This window comes from Cupressus sempervirens, chromosome 10 (assembly GCF_028749045.1).
Source record: "Cupressus sempervirens isolate cs-2001-9-10 chromosome 10, ASM2874904v1, whole genome shotgun sequence".
NCBI classification, from domain to species: domain Eukaryota; kingdom Viridiplantae; phylum Streptophyta; class Pinopsida; order Cupressales; family Cupressaceae; genus Cupressus; species Cupressus sempervirens.
The window spans coordinates 663015689-663036982 of NC_143127.1; the positions used below are offsets into that span (position 1 = coordinate 663015689).

Below are 21294 nucleotides of genomic sequence, written 5' to 3' on the forward strand. Positions count from 1 at the left end.
ATGACTAGAGATAAGAATAATTTTGTTAAGTTTAGAAATCATGATGGAGGAATTGTTAGTGTGGGTAACAATGCAACTTGTCACATCATAAGAATATGATCTATTACTCTTGAAAGAAAGAATAATATTGATGATGTTTATTTTGTTGATGGGATAAAGCATAACTTACTGAGTGTTGGATAGTTGGTTTATAAAGGCCATTAGCTGCAATTTACAAAGAAGAAATGCACTATCAAAGAGAAATATGGAAAGTTGATTGGGATAGGTGTTGAGCCATCATTTTGCACAATGCTTAATGACAAGAATTATTTCAAACTCCTCTCTTGAAAAGCTAATCTGAGGGTCAACTCCAAGGTTTCAAGTGATCTTGTGATCTACTGGAATCCGCTCAGTTGAAGATAAATGTGAATATTCATGAGGAGGCCTTTGTTGGTTCTAAAATGATTCAGATAAGATGTATGATCTGCTTGCATAAGAAAGATATATATTTTTGCATTTTTCTACTTTAGGATGAATGCAATATAACAATGCAACTATATGAATTCCTAATTTAATGAAGGGGTTAGCAAAGAAAATAACAAAGATAAGGTGACAAGAAACTTAAGAAAATAACATGAGAATAAATCTTAATAGACATAAGCTATGGAAACAACATGTTTGTGAGTTAAGCTTTCAAAAAGACTGATAGGTAACCAATGAAAATAGGAGCAGGGCTTCGTTAATTCCACTAATGCAATTGTGGATGGGAATTTAGTAACCATAAGATGTTTCACTTTTCATCAAATCAAAAGGCCACAAAAAGTGTGATCATGCGAGATGAAAAGTTATGCAGGAACAATATGATGATCTCTTCTCGAACTAAATACATTAGTGGAATATGTAAACATGTAGCAAACATTAGAATTAAAAGATCGCACAACCAAAAATAATGAAATAAATTTTTGGCTCAATTACATTCCATGAACATATATTCACAAAATATAACACAATTAGGCAAGAATCAGTACACACCAAATGTGAGCACCAAAAGCATATATTATTGCAAAATAATGATGACCTTGATTACATATTACATTCTTGTGTTTATAATAAATCTTCTCCTCAATTTGTGTTGAGAGTGAGAGATATATTTATGCAATCATATGCTTCTAAACTAATAAAAAAAATCTATTTATCTACAAACTAACTATCTAACTGGTGCTAAGTAGGACTCCATCCATTTTATATCATTAATTGGATGCATGAGCCTGTACATGTCATAAAACAAAGAAAACATGAGAGAATAAGAAAGAGAAAGCCTTTACATGATGTAGAAGTGACTAGAAGTGGCCAAAATAGAAGCTCCATCTTCACTAGGCATCCGTAGGAGTTAAACTACCTTCAAAATGTGTTTTTGATGCATGGAAAGCTCTAAATTTTGAACTGGCAGTTAACTATCAGCGCACCTTTGAATTATTAAAAATCTCCCATGACACTATTGAAAAAGTACACCTATGAACTAGTGCACTTGGTGCACCTGTGTAGCAACGCATCTCAAATTTAGGCTCCAAAAAATGTAAAAATTCACTAAGGGTCAAAATTGAAAGTCTGGCTTCTGGGTTTTGTTCTCCTTTATACTAGAGCTATGTTTAGATATTTTCCATTAAATTTCTCAATAATCTCAATGACTTGAGCCACATTTAGAAAATTTAAGGGTTCATATTTATCTTTCACCTTCTACTTGTAGTTGTCAACTTTAATACGGGTCTCCACAAAATCTACTAATTTCACATCAAATTCCAGTAAAGCCTCTTCTATTCTAAATGCTTACCTAATATCATCATCATTAGTAGCCTCAAAATCTCTTTAGAATTTCTCTACTACTACCTCTACTGGTATTAACTTGTCCCGTGTATCATCCTCAAAAATTTCTAAACTAACATCACTATAATGCTTCTCAGCTTCCAAAATTTTCTCTTGGGCTTGATCCTTGAGCTTGTGAATCTCCACGTGTAATTTCTCCATTACTTTATTCCCATCTTCAATCTTTTCAATCCAATCATAAATTTTATCTAACTCCTCAACTATATATATACCCATCAATATCCAATACTTTTGGCCTTTAATTACCTGTAATGCTTGCAAATCATTGCCCCATGTATGTATCTCATCCATTAGACCAACATCTTGATTCAAAATGGCTACTAACCTATCCACATCCTCCTACATGACATGTAACAACTTTAGATTTCTCTGAATGATTTGTACACCCTTTTCTTCAAAACTTTCTCGCCATTGCTGACAAGCTCTCAAAAATGGGTCCAACTGTACTGCACCCCTATCTCTTCTCTCAATTGTTGTCTTCAAAGTGTCCTTGGGGTTTGTGGCATCCAAGGGGCTAACAAATTTACTTAAATATCCCTTTAGGATTTCATTTTGTCACCTAAGTGTTATTAATTTTCCCCCCTCCTACTCCAAGCTCATGAATACCTCCTTCATTCTTCTTGTAACCATTAGCTTAGTGGTATTCAAGGTAGGCTCCCCAAGCATGACCTCCCTAATTTAATAATCTCATGGCATAAATTCTTCAACATTTGAATGTGGAGGAGGGATAACCACATGAGTGAACAAGTCCTAGCTCTGATCACTCATAATGAAGGCTAATGCCTGTGCATCTTTTGGGGGTGATTTAGGCTTTCTTAGGACTTCAATTAATTCCATTATGTCCTCCTCCTCAATGGTGAATTGCTGCCTTTTATTTCTTATTACTTCTTTCCTGAGCCACCTTGGGATATGTTGTACAAGGGATTTACCTTTTGAGGATGAAGGATTTTTCTCAGCTATACTCATCCCCTTATCACTCCTTTCTAGGGTCCTCTCCTTCTATGAAAGATCTACACCGGGAGTCTCTGTATCTGTAGAGTCCACAACCCTCACCTTAGTGTATTTGGAAGCTTACTAAGGCTGTTCACTTATCTACCCTTCTTCCAACACTTCCTCAGTGGATACTTATTCTAGCTCTTCCTCTTGTCTTGCTTGTACACATTCTTCTTTGTTATTTGGAGGAAGGGGAGTAATTGAACCTTTATCCACACAAAATGTGACATGATGTGGTGACAATGGAATTATTTTAGGTCCTTGTATCTAAGGTGGTAACTGAATCCAATCCTCTTATTGAGGTTGATTAGTTGGAGTGTCTACTATCTTTTCTCCCACCAATTCAGCACCCACTGACATAAAATCAAAATCTAAAATCTAAAAGATATCAGTGCCTTCCACATCCTGGTCATCTATCCATTATTGCATCTCATCTTCTGATGTTGTAGTTTGAATGGATTGTCTAGGAATACATGGAGGTGTGATGGTGGAGCTTCTTCTCCTTTTCAATTCTGTAGCTCTCATGAGACAAGTCCTCCTATTCAAAGGTAAGTTATCCTTTTCATCCTCATCATCCTCTTCTTCTAGTTCTTCTAAAATAGGTTCAAGGATTGACATGAAAGGAATCACTTTCCTATTGACCTTTTCCCTCCTTTTTATTAGAGTCTTAATATTTCTTCTCTTCTTAGGCATGGAGGGGGAGGCTTGTACCTATTGCTAAGGTATATCTTGTACTTTGATTTCATCTCCTCCTCGTCCTTGCTCAACTGGTGGCACTTGAGGATTGTCTTGGGTCTTTGTAGATTCAACATTTTTTGACCCTTGTACATTTTCTTCTCCATTCTATGTAGGGGCTTGAATTTATCCCTCTTTTGACATGGCTTGTTGAGGAGAATTCCTCTTCCTTCTGCCTCTACCTTTACCTTTCTAAGCCCTATAATATCCAACTAGCCTATCAAGTTGGTGCATCATTTCTAGTCTCACTGGTGACTGAGCCATGAATGTAGGCATTGTGACTTTTTCTCCTCGACCTTTAGCTAGGCAGGCTTGAGCATGGAAGATCATTGTTTCAAGAATTGGATCAAGTTTGAAAGGTCTCTTGATCCAATCATTTGTCAATTTAATGACATGCCATGCCCTATGATTAATGTCCAAGTTTTCTTCTTTGTTAATCTCGACATTCATTATAGACCTATCACCAATCTTATCCCTATTGAGTAATGGATCGAGAAGATCTTATGTATCTTGTTGCACAATATTTAATGGAATCTTGATCTTCAAGGCACTCTCTACTATATACAAAGTCATCTGATAATAGTCCCTTATGTAGACATCATAGTCATCTATGGCTTTCATCCTGTGACCTTCAAGGACATCTTCGTGCTGAAATGTTTTACCCGCTAAGCATTATACTCTTCCAATGTTATCAAATTAGGGCCAAGGGGAATTATACTCATCCAAGGGATACTGATCCCATTCACACTCAAAAGATGGAATATCTTGACTTTGATCCACCCTAAAAGGCCCTACAGCCATAGGCCACATCCAACATTTTTGTGTTGCTTTCTAATTTTTTCATATGCAAACAAGAGTTGTTGAGAGATCTCCAAGAGAACAAGTTTTTCACTAGGATACCTAGGGAGATTATTTAGGTTGAGAGTTTTACTAGCTACCCTCAAATATGTAAATGTTTGATACTAAACATAATAAGCCCCGACTTATGATACCTTTGTAGCTACCTCTGCTAACATCCTCTTTGCATAATTTCCCTTTATAGACTAGATTATTACAAATATGAATGCATCATTTACAATCCTATATTCTTTTCTTTGCTCTAAAATATTCTTCTTTACTAGCTGAGGATACACAATGTAAGGCCATGCATTTTCATCCTACATGTTACCCTTCTTATAAAGCCCAGGGTAATTTGTCACCCCTATGGCTAACAAGTACACCAAGTATGATGTCATGTAGAAATTTTTGTTGTTCTTCACCACCATCAAATTCTTACCTATGTTCTCCCTAAGAATGGAGGCCTAGTCAAGTGGCATCTTTTCCATTTTGATGGTCTTGATAAAATGCACTATCCATATGTTCAAATGTCCAGAAGTGGGCAAACCCATGACTCTATTCAAGAGTATGATCGAGTACCCAATATCTTCATGTACCCTTGTGTCATATCCACTTTTCCTACTTTTTTCCTAGGAGGAGTCTTCTCAATCAAGTATGAAGACTGTATAATTTTACAGGCTTCCTCCACATGTTCCCTATACCATCTCTCAGCTTGGTGATAAGTCAATCAAATAAATTGGTCCACCCTTAATAGATGGAATACCTTCTCTATATTGTTGGGTCAGAGATCTAGGATGATCTCTCTAGTTATGCTCTTGATGACCCTTTCTTCAGGAACATATCTTTCTGCTATTGTCATAATTAATTATGAGGACTGTACTGAAATTGGATGTGTTATTGTATTTACTAGTCTAGAGCAAATCAAAGTGGATACCATAGGAGACCTTTTTGTTGGTTTGTTGTATAGTGTCAAGAATGCACCCAAATCTATGTGACCTAACTTGGTGTCCCTGATCTTTGAGTACTCACCTTGAAATCATGATTTTTTTGGCACACCCTAAAACTTAAATACCACCATCTTTGGAACCATCTTGTCTGAAAGAGAGCTTGATGAAGACACCATCAAATCTGCATAAAAAATGATGCCCATTAGTTCAAAGTTGAAGAAAAAATGATAAATTCAATCCCTAAAAGGTGACATGATCAAAACCCTAAAAATTGGATTATTCAAAAACCTTTGAAAACCCTAACTCAAACCCCTTGAATGTAAAAATAAAAATTGGAGCACTAGGTGCACCTGATGCACCTTTTAACTTGTATTTTCTTCATTATATGTGATGTCCATTAGCACACCTCACGGGGTGCACTAATGTACACCTCATATTTGACTTGAGTGCCAAGGGTTTAAAATATTTTAAGGTGCACACCAACACCTAATTAGGTGCATTAATGTGCACCTTAGGTTTCACTTGTTAATTATTTTTTAAATTTTTTTAGGGAGGTTGCACAGTAGCCCACCTAATTAGGTGCATTATTGCACACCCCAAATACATTTTTGTTTGGTGTCAAGTTTTTTTTTTAAAGATAGAAATAGGTATGCACCAATGCACCCAGGTAGGTGTGCTAATGCACACCTTTTTTGGTGCTTTATTAATGTTTTTGTCTTTTGCAAGGTGCTAGGCAGGAGGATACACACCTCAATTGGTGTGGAGGTGCAGTGCGATGGAGCTCGAGGATGAAAATAGGATAAGTGAGGAGGAACCCCCTAATTTATATAGCCCCACACACCTTTGGTGTTGTGTAGTTGCACATTACCAAGGGTGTGATTCCTTGTCTTAAACACTTTGGTGCACTAGTGCACTTGGGGAGGTGCGTTGGTGCAACCTTTTCTTTACAAAATGACTTCTCTCTCTAAAAATTTTATTTTTGACAACTAGGTTTCCAAGTCAGGACCTAGTCCTAACCAGAAACCATAGATAAATCCCTTAGAAAAACTTTTAGACTCTGGACTAGGGATCTGAAAAGCCAAAAAAGAAAGTAGGGGGTCCCCATTTCTGATCAAAATGGGGTGTGCATTGTGAAACCACAACAATAGGCACAAGATCCAAAGATAATGTGTTTCAATTAAATCCTACTAAGATGAATTGTTTGGTTGCAAAAGTGGATAATGTTTGGATATGGAATAAAATATTTTGTCATATAAATTTTGATAATATTTTGAAGGCTAGTAGTACATTTGCAATCAGAGATTTAAAAGTAGAATCATGAAGCCTAATAATTTTGTTTGCAAACAATGTATTATGGATAAGAAAAAGAAGATTTATTTTCCCAATAAGAAGTTCTCTACAACAGAGAAATTAGAGATTATTCACATAGACTTAAGTGGTCCTACCAGAACAAGATGATTCTATGGAGAAAGGTACTTTATGATTTTTGTTGATGATTTCACTAGAATGATGTGGGTAACATTTCTTAAAGAAAAGTATGAGGCATTTAAAAAGTTTAAGGTGTTTAAGAATAGAGTTGAGAATGAATTTGGTGTGAATATTAAATGTTTGAGATTAGATAGAGGTGGAGATTTTACTTCTAGAGAGTTTAACATCTTTTGAAAAAAATGGAATTAAGAGACAATCATCAACACCCAAGACACATTAACAAAATGAAATTACAGAAAGAAGGAACATTTTTGTATTAGAGGCAACAAGAGAAATGATGTTTGAGAATGATGTATCCAAGAAATTTTGGAGAGAATTAGTCAATACAATAGTATAAACCATGAACATAATGGAAATCAGAAAAGGTACAAATGAGATGCCTTATGAAATATGGTTTGGACATGCACCATTAGTAAATTATTTTATAATTTTTGGAGGTAAATGTTACATAAAGAGAGATGACGATATTAGAAATTTTGATCCAAGAAGCGATGAAGGTATGTTCCTTGGTCATTCATTGAAAAGTAAAGCTTATAGATGTTTTAATAAGAGAACTAAGACAATTGTTGAATGTACAAATGTGAAAGTGATACACCCTTAATATTGGTGTATATAGGGTTATGACTAGTCAACTTGTGGCTATCTTAATCCTTAATTAAATCATGTTATCATTATTAAATTATTATTTAGGTAGGTAGGTCAGCCTAGGTGTTATGTAGGGTTCTGTCTATTCAACCTAAGTGTAATTAGGTATATATAGGAGTTTATGAGTCTTATTTCAACATGATATTGTGAAGTGTGTTCTCATTGGAGATATTTGGAGGTTGCCCCCTTGAAGTGGCCTATTACTCTCAATTATTATCAAGTATTTATATGATATTTCCTATTATTTCTTATATTTTTCAAGTTATTTCATTACAAGTGGTATCAAAGCATGATCTTGGCACCATAGAGGCAAGATTGTTTTCTTGACATTGGGGTGATTTTGGGAGGAGCATAAATTTCAAATTTTAGTGATTTTGTCAAAGATTTTTAAATGATTTTTGAAGACCATACTAAAGAAACTATAGTCCAAAATTTAGAGGAATTGGAGCAATTTTGAGAAAATTATTGTAGAATTACTATTTCTACATAATTTATTGAGATCTTCATATCTCTCACATCCTGCTAAATTGGAGTATAACTTGTATTGGGTTTTTGAATACATAGTAGAGGAGCCTAAATTTCAAATCTTGGAGAAATTAAAAATAAAATAAGAAAGATATTGCAAAATTAGGAAAATTCTCTCTCAAGGTAGTAAATTTGCTATTTTTTTTGGAATTTTTTCTGAGTAAGGGTATCTTGGCCCTAGTAAGTTACAATAAAAAATAATAATAATAAATCAGAGAATTTACATTTTATTTGTGTGATTTATTTCAAAAATATTTTTTTCATCATGTGGGGGCCTTCAACAAGAGGCAAAAAAAATGATACCACACTGGGGAAATCCTCTAATCAAGATTGGGAAGCAACAGAGGATAGTAATCCCAATGAGGAAATTAGTAAGTTCAAGGAAGAGGTTAAGAGGGATATGCGTGACCTATGAGGAGATATATTAGATATACGAAGCATGTTAAGCACCTATATGAATGAAAAAAGGAAGGAGCTCTCAAGCAGTCAAGGTAAAACCTTCAAGTTGACTAATAATGACACAAATTTTATTAATCCTACAACATCTAGGAATTTTTTCCCAAAGGTGGATATGCGCACATTTTATGGCAAGGATCCTCAAACATGGATAAATCAAATGGAGATTTTTTTGAAGTACATCAACTTTGAAATGGAAAAAAGGTCATGATGGCTTCCTTATATCTAGAACCAAATCAATTCATTTGGTATCATTTCCTTTGTACTCATAGAAGGAAAAATTATCTCACTATATCATGGTCAATTTTTACAGAAGACCTCTAAGCACAATATAGAAATAGTGTGACAGAAAAATTCCTTAGCTAACTTGCTAAGCTTCAACAAATAGGATCAATCAAGGATTATATTCAAAATTCCAAAATCTATCCTTACGAGTGGATACAATTATAGAGGAGAATTTGAATGATTTATTCTTGGGTGGCCTCAAGGATCACATTCAACATGAGGTACACATGTTTTGTCCCAACTTAGTAAATGAGTCTTTTATATTGGCATGTAGGGTAGAGGAGAAGTTCTTGATTCCTAGAAAGTAAGGGGCTAATGTGACAAGAGAAAAAAGATATTCAACACCTCTTCCTTAACCTAGTAGGTTGACTCCGCAACAAATTGAGGAGAAAAGAGAAAAAGGGTTGTGTTTCAATTGTGATAGAAAATAAAGTTGAGGACATAAATGTAGTGAAAAGAAATTGTTCTATATTGAAGGTCCAAGTGAGGAAGAAGAGGATGAGCCCATATTAGAGGAGGATAGGGAATCAGGTGAGGAATCACATGATTCTCAACCAATCATTTCTTGTCATGCACTTTCAGGTTTCGGTACACCACAAACTCTCAAGCTAGTGATTTTCTTAAAGAGGAAAATAGTAATAGTGTTGATTGACTTAGGTAGTACTCATAATTTCATCAACAAAAAGTTGGCAACTATTCTAAATTATATATATATATATATATATATATATATATATATATATATATATATATATATATATATATATATATATATATATATATATATATATCCATCCCTAGAGTTTTAGGTTTTGATTACAGATTGGGGCATAGTTAGTTGTTCAAGGAAGTGTCATGGCATCAAATTATCCATGGGAGATTATCAACTTGATACCCCAATGTATGTGATATCCATGGTTGTAGTAGATATTATTTTGGGAGTACAATGGCTTACTACATTGAGAATAATTGAGATCAACTTCCAAGAATTATTCATGCAATTTCAATCAAAAGAAAAGGTAGTGGAGCTAAGAGGATTGAAGGAAAAATCCCCACAGATGGTAACCTCTCTTTAAATGCAAAAGTTTATTAAGAAAGGTGTGGATGGATTTGTGGCCTGGCTATGTTCATTAGAAGTCTCTCAATCTAATGCTCTTATGCATCCAAATTTACAAGCATTAATTGATCGTCACTTAGTGATTCTTGGAGATATGCCTAAATGACTTCCTCCTAAGATGAATCATGGCCATTCCATAAGACTAGTTCCAGGGAGACAACCACCAAACATTAGGCCTTATAGGTACCCACACATACAAAAAATTGAGATAGAAAAAAATGTTGAGGAAATGCTAGAGGTAGGAATTATCAAGCATAGCCAAAGTGCTTACTCGTCACCTATTGTGACAGTGCATAAGAAGGATGAAACTTGATGCATGTGTCCAGATCATAGAGTTCTCAACAAGTACACCATTAAAGATAAGTTTCCTATTCTAGTCATCGATGATCTTCTAAATGAATTAAATGGAGCTATGTATTTTACCAACTTAGATCTTAGATTAGGTTATCACCAAATTTGGATTAAGGAAAAAGATATTTGTAAGACAACATTTCAAACCCACAAGGGTCATTATGAATTTTTGGTGATGCCATTCAGTCTTATCAATGCACCATCTACATTCCAAAGTTTGATGAATTCTATTTTTAATAAGTTCTTGAGAAAGCTTGTGTTAGTGTTTTTTGATGCTATATTAATTTATAGCAAGACTTGGGAAGAACATTTGTAGCATGTAGATCAAGCATTAAAATTACTCGAAGATCATCAACTCTATGCTAAGCCATCCAAGTGTGCTTTTGGTCTTAAGGAGGTGGACTATTTGGGACACATAGTTTCACATGAAGGAGTAAAGGTGGACCCTAACAAAATCAAGGCTATCATGGAATGGCCTATTCCAAAAACTATTAAGAAGCTAAGGATTTTCTTGGGATTGACAAGATACTATAGAAAATTTGTGAAGAATTATGGTTGTATAGCATCACCCCTTACCACTCTATTGAAGAAGGATTTCTTTCATTGGAATAAATCTGCTAATGTATCATTTGAGCAATTGAAGAAGGCTATGTGTACAACTCCAATGCTTTCCACTCTAGACTTCACCAAGGAATTCATTGTGGAATGTGATGCTTCTATAAATGGGATAGGAGTAGTTCTTATGCAAAAAGGTTGACCAATTTCTTTTGAGAGTCATCAATTAATAGGTAAAAATTAACTCAAATGTATTTATGAGAAGGAAATGCTAGCAATCCTTCATGCAGTTAAAAAATGGAGGCCTTATTTAATGGGTTGACATTTCAAGGTTAAGATAGATCATAATAGCCAAAATATTTTTTGGAACAAAAACTATCATCAGAAGAACAACAAAAATGGCTCACTAAGATGTCAGGATATGACTTTGAAATTGTATACAAGAAAGGGAAGGAAAATATTGTGGCTGATGCGCTTTCCAAGAAAGATGAAAAAGATCAAGCCTTATTGTGTGCCCTTTCAATATTACAAGAAAATTGGGTGGTAGAATTCAAAGAAGAGTGGCAAAATGATGTTACAATAAGTAATCTCATCATGTAGATAAAAAGTGACCCTAGTAGTTCAGATAAGTTTTGTTTAAAGGGGGATATTATTTGGTATAAAGAGCACTTGTATCTCTGCAAAAATTCCACTCTTAAACACAAGATTCTCAAAGAACTACATGAGTCCCCAATTAGTGGTCATTCAAGAATTTTGAAGACATATCATCAAGTCATGCAAGATTTTTTAAGGGAAGGGCTAAAAGGAAATGTTCAAAAATTTGTGGTTGAATGTTTGGTTTATTAAAGAAATAAGGGGGAAACAATTAAGACACCATGTCTCTTGCAACCTTTATCTATTCCTAGCCAACATTGGGAAGAGGTATCCATGGACTTCATCATAGGGCTTGGAAAATCTAAAGGTCATAATGTCATCATGGTAGTAGTTGATCACCTCACTAAATACGCACATTTAATTGCATTATCACATCCTTTTACATCAAGTATAGTGGCAAATGTTTTCTTGGAGAATATCCAAAAGCTACATGGTACACCTAAGGTTATTGTTAGTAATCGTGATCCTATCTTTACTAGTCACTTTTGGAAAGATTTGTTCTCATGTTTGTGTACTCAATTGGCTCACGTTTGGATGAAAGTTTGGAGTTAAAGAAATAGCATTGGATTATATTTCTGAAGAAGAGGAAGACAATCCTAAGCCTGTTAGAGAAAATATTGAAGTTTTCTTTGAGACTAAAAATGATTTTCAGAATGATGTTCAACAAAGAGATGAACAAAAACATGAACCAAGAGAAGATATAAAAGTTGAGGTAGAAAATCCTACACTAATAGGAATTTGGAAAAAAATCACCCTATTGAACATATTATTGGAAGAAAAGATAAAGGAGTAATGAAAAGATACATAGTACATGAGGAATTATGTTTGATTTCTCAAATTGAACCAGAGAGCATAGATGAGGCATGCAAGGATGACCATTGGATTCAAGTAATGAAGGAAGAGTTGGATCAAATTGTGAAGAATGAGAAATGGGAATTAGTTCCTAGGCCTAAAGACAAGAATGCTATTGGAACAAAATGGGTATTTAGAAATTAGATGAATGAACAAGGTGAAGTTGTGAGGAATAAAGCAAGCTTGGTATGCAAAGGATATTCACAAAAAGAAGGCATAGACTATGAATATACATATTCCCCAGTTGCCAGAATGGAAGTAGTAAGAATATTCCTAGCTTATGCAGTAAATAAAAGGTTTGAAGTATATTGGATGGATGCAAAGTCAACATTTCCTAATGGAGAAATTGAAGAAGTCTACATTGAGTAGCCTAAAGGATTTCCTTTGAAAAAATAAAAGGACATGGTGTGCAGATTAAAGAAAGCATTGTATGGTATAAAACAAGCACCTATAACCTGGTATGCAAGATTTGAAAAATATTTGGCAAAATTGGGATTCACTAAAGGTATGACATAGTAACTTAAATTTGAGAGAAATTGAAAATGGATTGTTGATGAAATAATATTTGGAGGTAATGATGAAGCAAGTAATAAATTTGCTAATGAAATTCTGAAGAGTGAGTTTGTGATGAGTATGATTGGTGAGATCAAGTTTTTATTGGGTTTATAGATTGTGCAAAATAGATATGGTATTTTCATATCACAAGATAAGTATTTAAAAGACTTGTTGAAAATATTTGTCTTGAAAACTTGTAAGCCTTTCGGTACACTTATGATAACTGGTCACAAGTTATCTAACAAAGATGAGACACCTGTAGTTGAGAAAAATAAGTATAGATCTATGATTGGAGGTTTGAAATATTTGACTCACACCATACTAGATATAGAAAAATTTAGTTGGGATAGTAGAAAAATTTCAAGATGATCCTAAGTAATCTCATTATGCAATAGTAAAGAGGATATTTAGATATCTAAAGGGTACATCTAATTTTAGACTATGGTATGATAGATCAAGTTATTGCACTTTGTGTGCATATACTAATGTGGATTGGGTAAGTAGTATTGATGATAGAAAGAGAACTAATGGTGGAGTATTATTCCTTGGAGGAATATTGGTTTCTTGGTTAAGCAAGAAACATGATTATATTTCATTTAGTACAACTAAAGTAGAGAATGTAGCAATAAAAAACAATTGTAATCAAATCATGTGGATGAAGAAGATGTTGAAGGATATTGAGATAGAATTTTTAGATCTTGCTATCATACATATTGATAGTACAAGTAGAATGAGTATGCCTAAGAATAAAATGTTGCATTCTAAGACTAAGAATATATCTATTAAGTATCATGATTTGAGAGAGAAAATTGGAGAGTAATAAATAAGATTAGAGTCTGTAAGTACACATGATAAGATTGTAGATATATTTACAAAGCCTTTTATGAAAGATACATTTTATTATATTCAACTTATGCTTGGGGTTATGCCCCTACCCACTTCTGAGTAGATGATGTAGAGATTACATTAGTCCAATGATATAGATCACTATTGTTACTGGACTGAATGTTGATGCTTCCTATATGGGGGAGTATGTGGGATGACCAAACTCATCAAGGAATCTTGGTAGTTGGTATAGAATAGTGTCTTTGGATACTCAAGCTAATTATATACTTAAAGAAGATGATTAACATAATGAAGCCTTTGTAATTGATGTCAATGAGGGAGATTATACATGAAAAACATCCTCTAATAGGGGAGAGAGTATGTATATGAAAGATATCTCCTATATATGGGGGAGAAGTATTATTGATGTTAATGGGGAAAAACATTGAATGGGGAGATGTTGTGAACAATTGATTTCCATCCATGTAAGAATGAGAGTTATTCCTAAGTGTCAAAGTGTGAACAACTGATGCCAACCCTAAGAATGAGAAAGCATAGACAAAGAAGTATTCGTTTGAGTTTTAGATTTGATTAATGAAGAGGATTTGAAAAGAAGACAACAAAAAAAATAAAGTTTGATTTGCTATTATTGGAACTTAGATATTTTTCATCTTTGTTGCCATCAAATTATTAGGAGTATCCTAAGAATTGCTAGAAAACTTGGAGAGATTGTTGGCATGATTGAAATTTTGCATTCATGACTTTGTTTTTCATTGATGTCAAGACACATTGTTTCCATGAAAACTGACAAAATACTAGATAGTAAATAAAGTTGTATGGACTGTGTATTGATGACCAGGCCAAGTACACTTGAGGATGTGTTCTACACTATGTTCTAATTAATTGGCTAAGTGCACATATAGAGTAGAATACATGAAAAATATATGCTTGATTTATAGAAGATAGTAAGAAGATAGAGTATTATTGTCACAAAAGCTTGCACCCTTGTCCAAAGTTTTTACCTAAGGACAAACTAGTGAAACATCGAAACAACCTCCAAGCTATGGGACTTGAACTATGAGGTTGAGTCTCTAGAGAAGGTTAGCTTCCTTTTCTATTAGGTTTCACCTAACTACACTTGGAGAGGAAAAGTGGAGAAGGCATGCATAGAATCATTATCCTAATCTATCCTAATGAGTTGATGCACCAAAATAGAGTGTTCAAACCAATATTTTCCCATACATGCACACTTGAACTATTATTACATCAAATTTATATAGATTTAGACTTGTTTAAATCCATCAATCTCATGTAGATCAGACAACCAAAATTAATAACACAAGGGAGAAGAGATTTCACTTATATATCATTCATAGGTTAAAAGAGACACAATCATGCAAATTGCATATAGCCACAAAACATCAAAGAGAGGCAAATAGATCTTGCACAATCATCAATGGCTAAAGGAGATAAGGTAGAATGTGATTAGGTCCAAAGGAAAAGGGGATTTATAATGAACTTGTAGAGAAATATCAGAGAAATAGAGAAGAGTTGACCAGAACAAAGGATTATAAATTTTATTTTATAGTTCAAGCATAACTGAGATATTTTAGACTATAAGTTACTCCACAACCACTGCCATTAAGTGCTTAGAGAATAATCAAGGCAATATAAAAAATAGATTTGATTTGTTACACTTACAAAGGCATGAAAATCATGGAAACCTGACATGGAAGAAACCTTGAAGTAAAATAAATGATGCCAATCAATGCTAGAATCCTCAAAATGGATAATCAAATAGTGGAAGGAATGCCCCTACATCATTTCTAGCACAAAAATAACTTTGGGTGGTTGGTATCAACTGAAAAGATAAGATTGTGAAAGAAACCCTATCTTTCTCTTTCCTAGCTTGAAAAATCAGAAAGATCAGTAGTCAACTTGGGTCAGGTGATGGAAATAAGCCACATAGACCAATTGTGTTATTTCTTTTTGCCACCTCATGAAGTATTCATGTGTTTGACCTCTTTAATCAACTAATTGTGCAACCCTTAAAACTTAATCGCGATGTTATTTGAAACTGAAAACTTAACCATAACCTTAACTAGTGTTGTTAACTACCTTAACTGGGCCCACCATGTATATGTGTCAACCTGTCACTTTGTCACATGTGTTAAAGATCGGGAAACTCTACAAGGTGACAAAGTGATAACCGTTGATCCAACTCCATCTGATGGCTCTAAAAAATACACCAAACCTATCAGTGCATCAACCAATAGAAACGTGGCCCATGCTAGATTGTCTAATATCTTGTACACTTCACTCTCAGCCCACAAAAGGAAAAGGACCCACCTGCCACATGTCAATAACTCACTTTCTCAAATTATTAAAAAACCTTGCAACTCCAAAATGAAAAAAGTGACAACCCTAAGATGATCTTGATCTAATGGCCAACGAAAGCTCACCATTGATTACACTAACTAGAGGAAAATAGGCCCATGGCACTATGTGGCAACATGTCACTTTGTTACTATGACAAAAAGACTATAGTTTCTGACAATGATAAAGCAACAACCATTGATCCATTTGCATGAGATGGTAGATGAAACATGGGTTTGCGAAAAGTTTAAAATGTGAAATTAATTAGAAAATGATATAACCTAAGGTCATAAAATATTATTTTGCATGCCCTAATGTTTGAATTATTCAAATATATGTGACTGTCTACTAAGTTTAAATTCAAATGTCTCAATTTTGGCATGAGGGTGAAATTAGCCAATAATTCTGGTGACTCAAGGGGGATGCAAGCATGCTATGCATAGACTAGTAGCCTATGCACCCATTGGGAAGAAAAGTCTTAGAAATCATGAAGGTCCACCCATCAAGACCCTAAAATCATAGAAAAACATACCCAAAAAGACCTCAAAATTGCTTTCTGCAATTGTAAAATAGGAACCAAAACTCTGCAAGCTCTACAAGACTCCAATACTTCAAAAATTGACTATCTCACAGAGAGACAACTTGTGCCTGAAAATTCTTGGAAAAAGAGGAAGAATTGAAAGAAAAATAACCTAATTATATACATGAAACCCTTAACCTTCATCAGAAGCATAGTTTCAGATATATTCCATTGACTAGAATTGGCAAGATTTCACCATTAGGCTTGCTCAACTGGAAAGCATTGGCCTTATTGCAACTGATAACCACATAGGGACCAATCCATTGTGCATTAAATTTGGAGTGCCTCCCTATTTTTTCTCTATCTGCATCCCACTTGTTGGGACTAAAAATTGCATGGTCGATTTCGAGTACCGTTAAGAAATCAAGCCCCATAAATGCTTTTAAATGCATGTGTACCTGGCTGTACCTTTGAGCCCCGTAAGCTATTTAATATTTCTAACACCTTTCATTTAGTGCATCTACTTGTTCCATGAAGTAAATTTGAGATTCTGAGCCATTTCGTGAAGTCCTGTTTTGAGCTAGTGTCCAAATCTGCATTTTCACCTGTGTCAAACAACGATAGGAGGCCATGTTCGCAAGTGAATATCTTGCACCCAAAAATGTTTTATGACTTTTTGCTTTGGGAGTACCTAATATCCATACCAAAGAACCTATGTTTCATATTTTGAGTCATTTCAAATCTGTTTGACTAGGTTTTGAATCCCTCAAAGTTGGTCAATCACTGTTTTCATGCTTTTGCAATTAATTCTGAATTCTAGGAAGCCCTGTTTGACGAGTTATAAATTTGACTTAGTTGACCCAAATGTTAAAATTCCTTTTGCATTACATTGTAGATGTTAGAGACTTATTATGTTTCAAGTTTCAACTTTTGACAAATCTATTTGATTAGTTTTCAAGCACGATTCCAAACGCAATTTCTAAAGTTTTACTAGTGTCAGCATTTGTAGATTGTTTGGTACCCTTGTTCGTGACATCATAACTTGAGATACACCACTATTTTTTCCTCCAAAAATACTTCAAGTGTGCTAGTTTGCAATTCATGAAAAATTTGTTTGTACACTTTTCCAAGTCAATTCCATTTGCAAAAACCACTTTTCTGCCATTTTTTCAATCTGCAAAATCCAAGTAGCTCACTTTGACTGATTGCCATTTGTGTCCTGTTATTTTTCATGAGCCCAAATCGTGGATCCATATTCTCCTCGTGATAGAGAACCAATGCCCTAGTTTTCATCTCCCCTAGTGTCAGTTTGCCCAGTTTTCAAAGCCAAATCTGAACCTAGTTTATGGTTTTCTGACATGTTTATTTGTAGGTAGTTCTGAGAGGTCAACTTTAATAGCGAATATCTTTGACCCCAAATTCATCATAAGATGATATTTGATAGTGTGAAAGCATGAAAAATAGAGAGTCAGTGTGCCAAATTTCAGAGCTCGGTTAAAGGTTTGGATCAGTTTTTAAGGCCACTCAAAGGACCTCCTGGTGCAAATTTGACAGTTGACAGAAAATGATAAAATGGGATTCTAATGATCAATTAGTTCTTGAAATCAATTTCGGTGAATATTAAAAGGTCAATGGATCAGTCTAAAAATTTAGTTATTTAGACACAATTTTTTTTTAGTCGGACCCACTTTGGGGTCTGACTGATTCCATTAGACCGGTAAAGATGATGATACACTATATGGAGCCATTAAGGATGGGTTGATTCATTTAAAAAGTTCTTAAATGATATTGATGTTCACCATGTACATCTATATGGCACCTCATTTGGGGGTTCTCTTGCACAAATTTTGTTCAGTATCATCCAAGACGAGTAAAATTTGTAGTGCTCTTAATTTTTTTTTTTGGGAAACTCTTCGTTTTGGAGATGCAATGCCTTGGTCTTCCTTTGTTTGATTAAACTCCTTGCTTTATGCTAAAGCAGTACATTCTAATAGGAGTTCATTATGGACCTTATGAATGATTTATTCTAGACTTTGTGGACTTTTTAGTTAATTAGCTTGAGACCCTCTCAAGGGAAGAATTGGCATCTTGTTTGATATTAAACACAATGATTGCTTCTATTGGCATATTACTATTTCTAGACTTTGCACTCACAATCATGGATACAAATGATTATTGTGCCATACCTCAAGTATTAAAGGACCAATTGGGTGATAGGTACCCTGGTGTGAGGAAGGCAATAAAAAATTGGTGGCAATTTTCCATTTCTTGCATGACCAAATGAAGTCAATTTACATCTCCACTTGCATTTGAGATGGGTTGGAATCGAAGAAAAGAGCTCCCCGCGCTAAAGAAGAAGCTGCCAAGTTTAAAGCTGCTCACACAGTAAAAAGAGGAGCACCATGCATTCAAAGTAGTAGGGGAGGAAAGGTTGTAAAGTTTGAGGCATAATTAAAATGGAGCTACAGGTAAAGAAAGAAAAAGTGATACAGAGTGGCCGCCCAATAGTGAGGAAAGCCATCCCATCTTGAGTCACATGCCAATGCAAAGGAAACAAAGGTAGTGTCGAGTGAAGTTTCCAATATAAAGAAGTCCACATGCAAAGGATAAATCACCGCCAAAAGGTAGGGGATGTGGTATATGAAACACAGACCTCACACATTTAAAATGGAAAGAAGCCGCATGTAAATGATGAACAGTCAATGCCAAATGTGGAGCAGCTCACACATCAACCAGGTAGAACATCCACGTCTACAAAAGGAAGCTCACACCTAAAAATAAATAAATAAGTCCTACATGGCATCAAAAAAGGCCAGCGTGAGCTATAGCAAAGGTTGGCTTTAGAAGAAGTTGATTCCAAAGCAATGACCAAGGAATCGATTGTAGATAAAACCCACTTCTGAGGCAGAGATCCAGTGCCAAAACTAATAAATGGAATCCACGCTGAGACAGGGAGATCACGCATCAACTGAAGCCACTGATTAACATGGAGAACAATCATGCCTTTAAAAGAAAAGATGCCACTGTAAACGGCGAGCTACCAAGAAAGATAAAATTGCGCTAAAACATGACCTTTTCATTTATCCCACATTGCTTATGGATGGGAGCTTTTATGGTTTAAATACTATCATACATTAAATCCATTGTGTATTAAGCCAAAGGCTTTTGGAAGCATGAGCTTGGGTGGGGTCCTCATTCTGACCTGAAAGATTCCAATTAGATGATGATGTCACTTAATGCAAATTTTAATCGAAGTTGCATAGGAGATGATGTGGTAGCAAGGCACAAGATTTCAATACATAGCAAGATTGAAAGATTCCAATTAGATGATGATGTCACTTAATGCAAATTTTAATCGAAGTTGCATAGGAGATGATGTGGTAGCAAGGCACAAGATTTCAATACATAGCAAGATCGACAATGGGCGCATGCCCATAAAAGAAAAATGATTGAGGTTTAAATATTGTGAGTATGTGGGATCATGCCATGTGGCGATGGGTCCTAGTTGGTAGAAAGTAAGAGCAAGTTCAGATGGATGCACAAGATGCTGCCATGTGGTAGATCAGATGGCATGCGCATCTGGCATGCGCGTCCCCGCAAGACAAAGATGCATGCCGGTTAAATTGGTTGGGAATGAGAGAAAACGACATGTGGCACCAAGCTCAGAGTAGATAGTGATGTGGCAGATGATGCAAATTAGGTAGACCAATTAGAAAGTGTCATGTGGCACTCAGTCAAACAAAGGTTGACCCTAGATTCAGAGGGTAAAGAGAAATTTGAAAGATAATAAAAAAATATTATAAGACTTGAAGTTTTTCTACTAGGGGAGTGATTTTCAAACTGACTTTCTAGGCATTTTCGGTAGGCTAAATATGCAATATTATATATTGTCAAAATTGGGAGAATCTAAATTTTTTGATTCTAAGGTTAGTTTTTGCACATAATGCCACTCATTCAAGCTACAGGAGGTTTGCTTCTAGATTCCTATTTTGCAATTGTATTTAGGTGAGGAAGTTCATAACTAATTTTTGACATGGTAATCACCTAAATGTGGTTAAAAGGAAGTGGAAATGTAGTTAAGGTCAAGTTCTGATCAGATTCACTCAGTAAAAACTCAATTTCACCAGCATTTTCATGAGGTAGATTAGATTTTGGCAAGAAAAAGGGTTTTCATCATTGAATAGAAGATATTTTTAAATTAGTTATAGAGTAATGATGAAACCAAATCAGATCAAAATGAGAAGAAGGAAGAGAGAGGTTATTCAGTTTCAAGGGATTGAATTCCAATGGGACACATGTTAGGCATAGATTATATTTAGGAATTCATCTTCTTCTATATCTTTCTATCTTTCTTTCATTGTAGTTGTTGGCAGTTTTCTCTGGGTAATATTAGTAGGGTTCCAATTTTTCACTATTAGACCATTCATGGTTCCAGTTCTTTGGAGAAAATTTGCTCATTGTTGTGATACTAGGGTTTTGGATCTAGTTCTTGATGCATTCCCAATACTAAGACACCATTTCTTTTAGCATATTCTCTCTTGTATGAACAACATTAGGAAGGATAATACAGATAGTTTAGACCTATTAGGTGTTTTCTATGTTTTCATTTCATACATATGAATGTATAGTTTCAAGGAAATTAATACAAAGAACAATAGATGGTTGAGTTTCATCTTGAATCTTGTCTTCTTTATCAGTAATCTTCAATGTTTTAT

General features: G+C 34.7%; 1 pseudogene; it reads left to right on the plus strand.

The window, feature by feature from the left end:
* LOC149535580 (uncharacterized) overlaps nucleotides 1-18930 on the plus strand; it is a 35713-nt pseudogene extending 16783 nt beyond the window's left edge.
* The last annotated feature ends 2364 nt before the right edge of the window (nucleotides 18931-21294 follow it).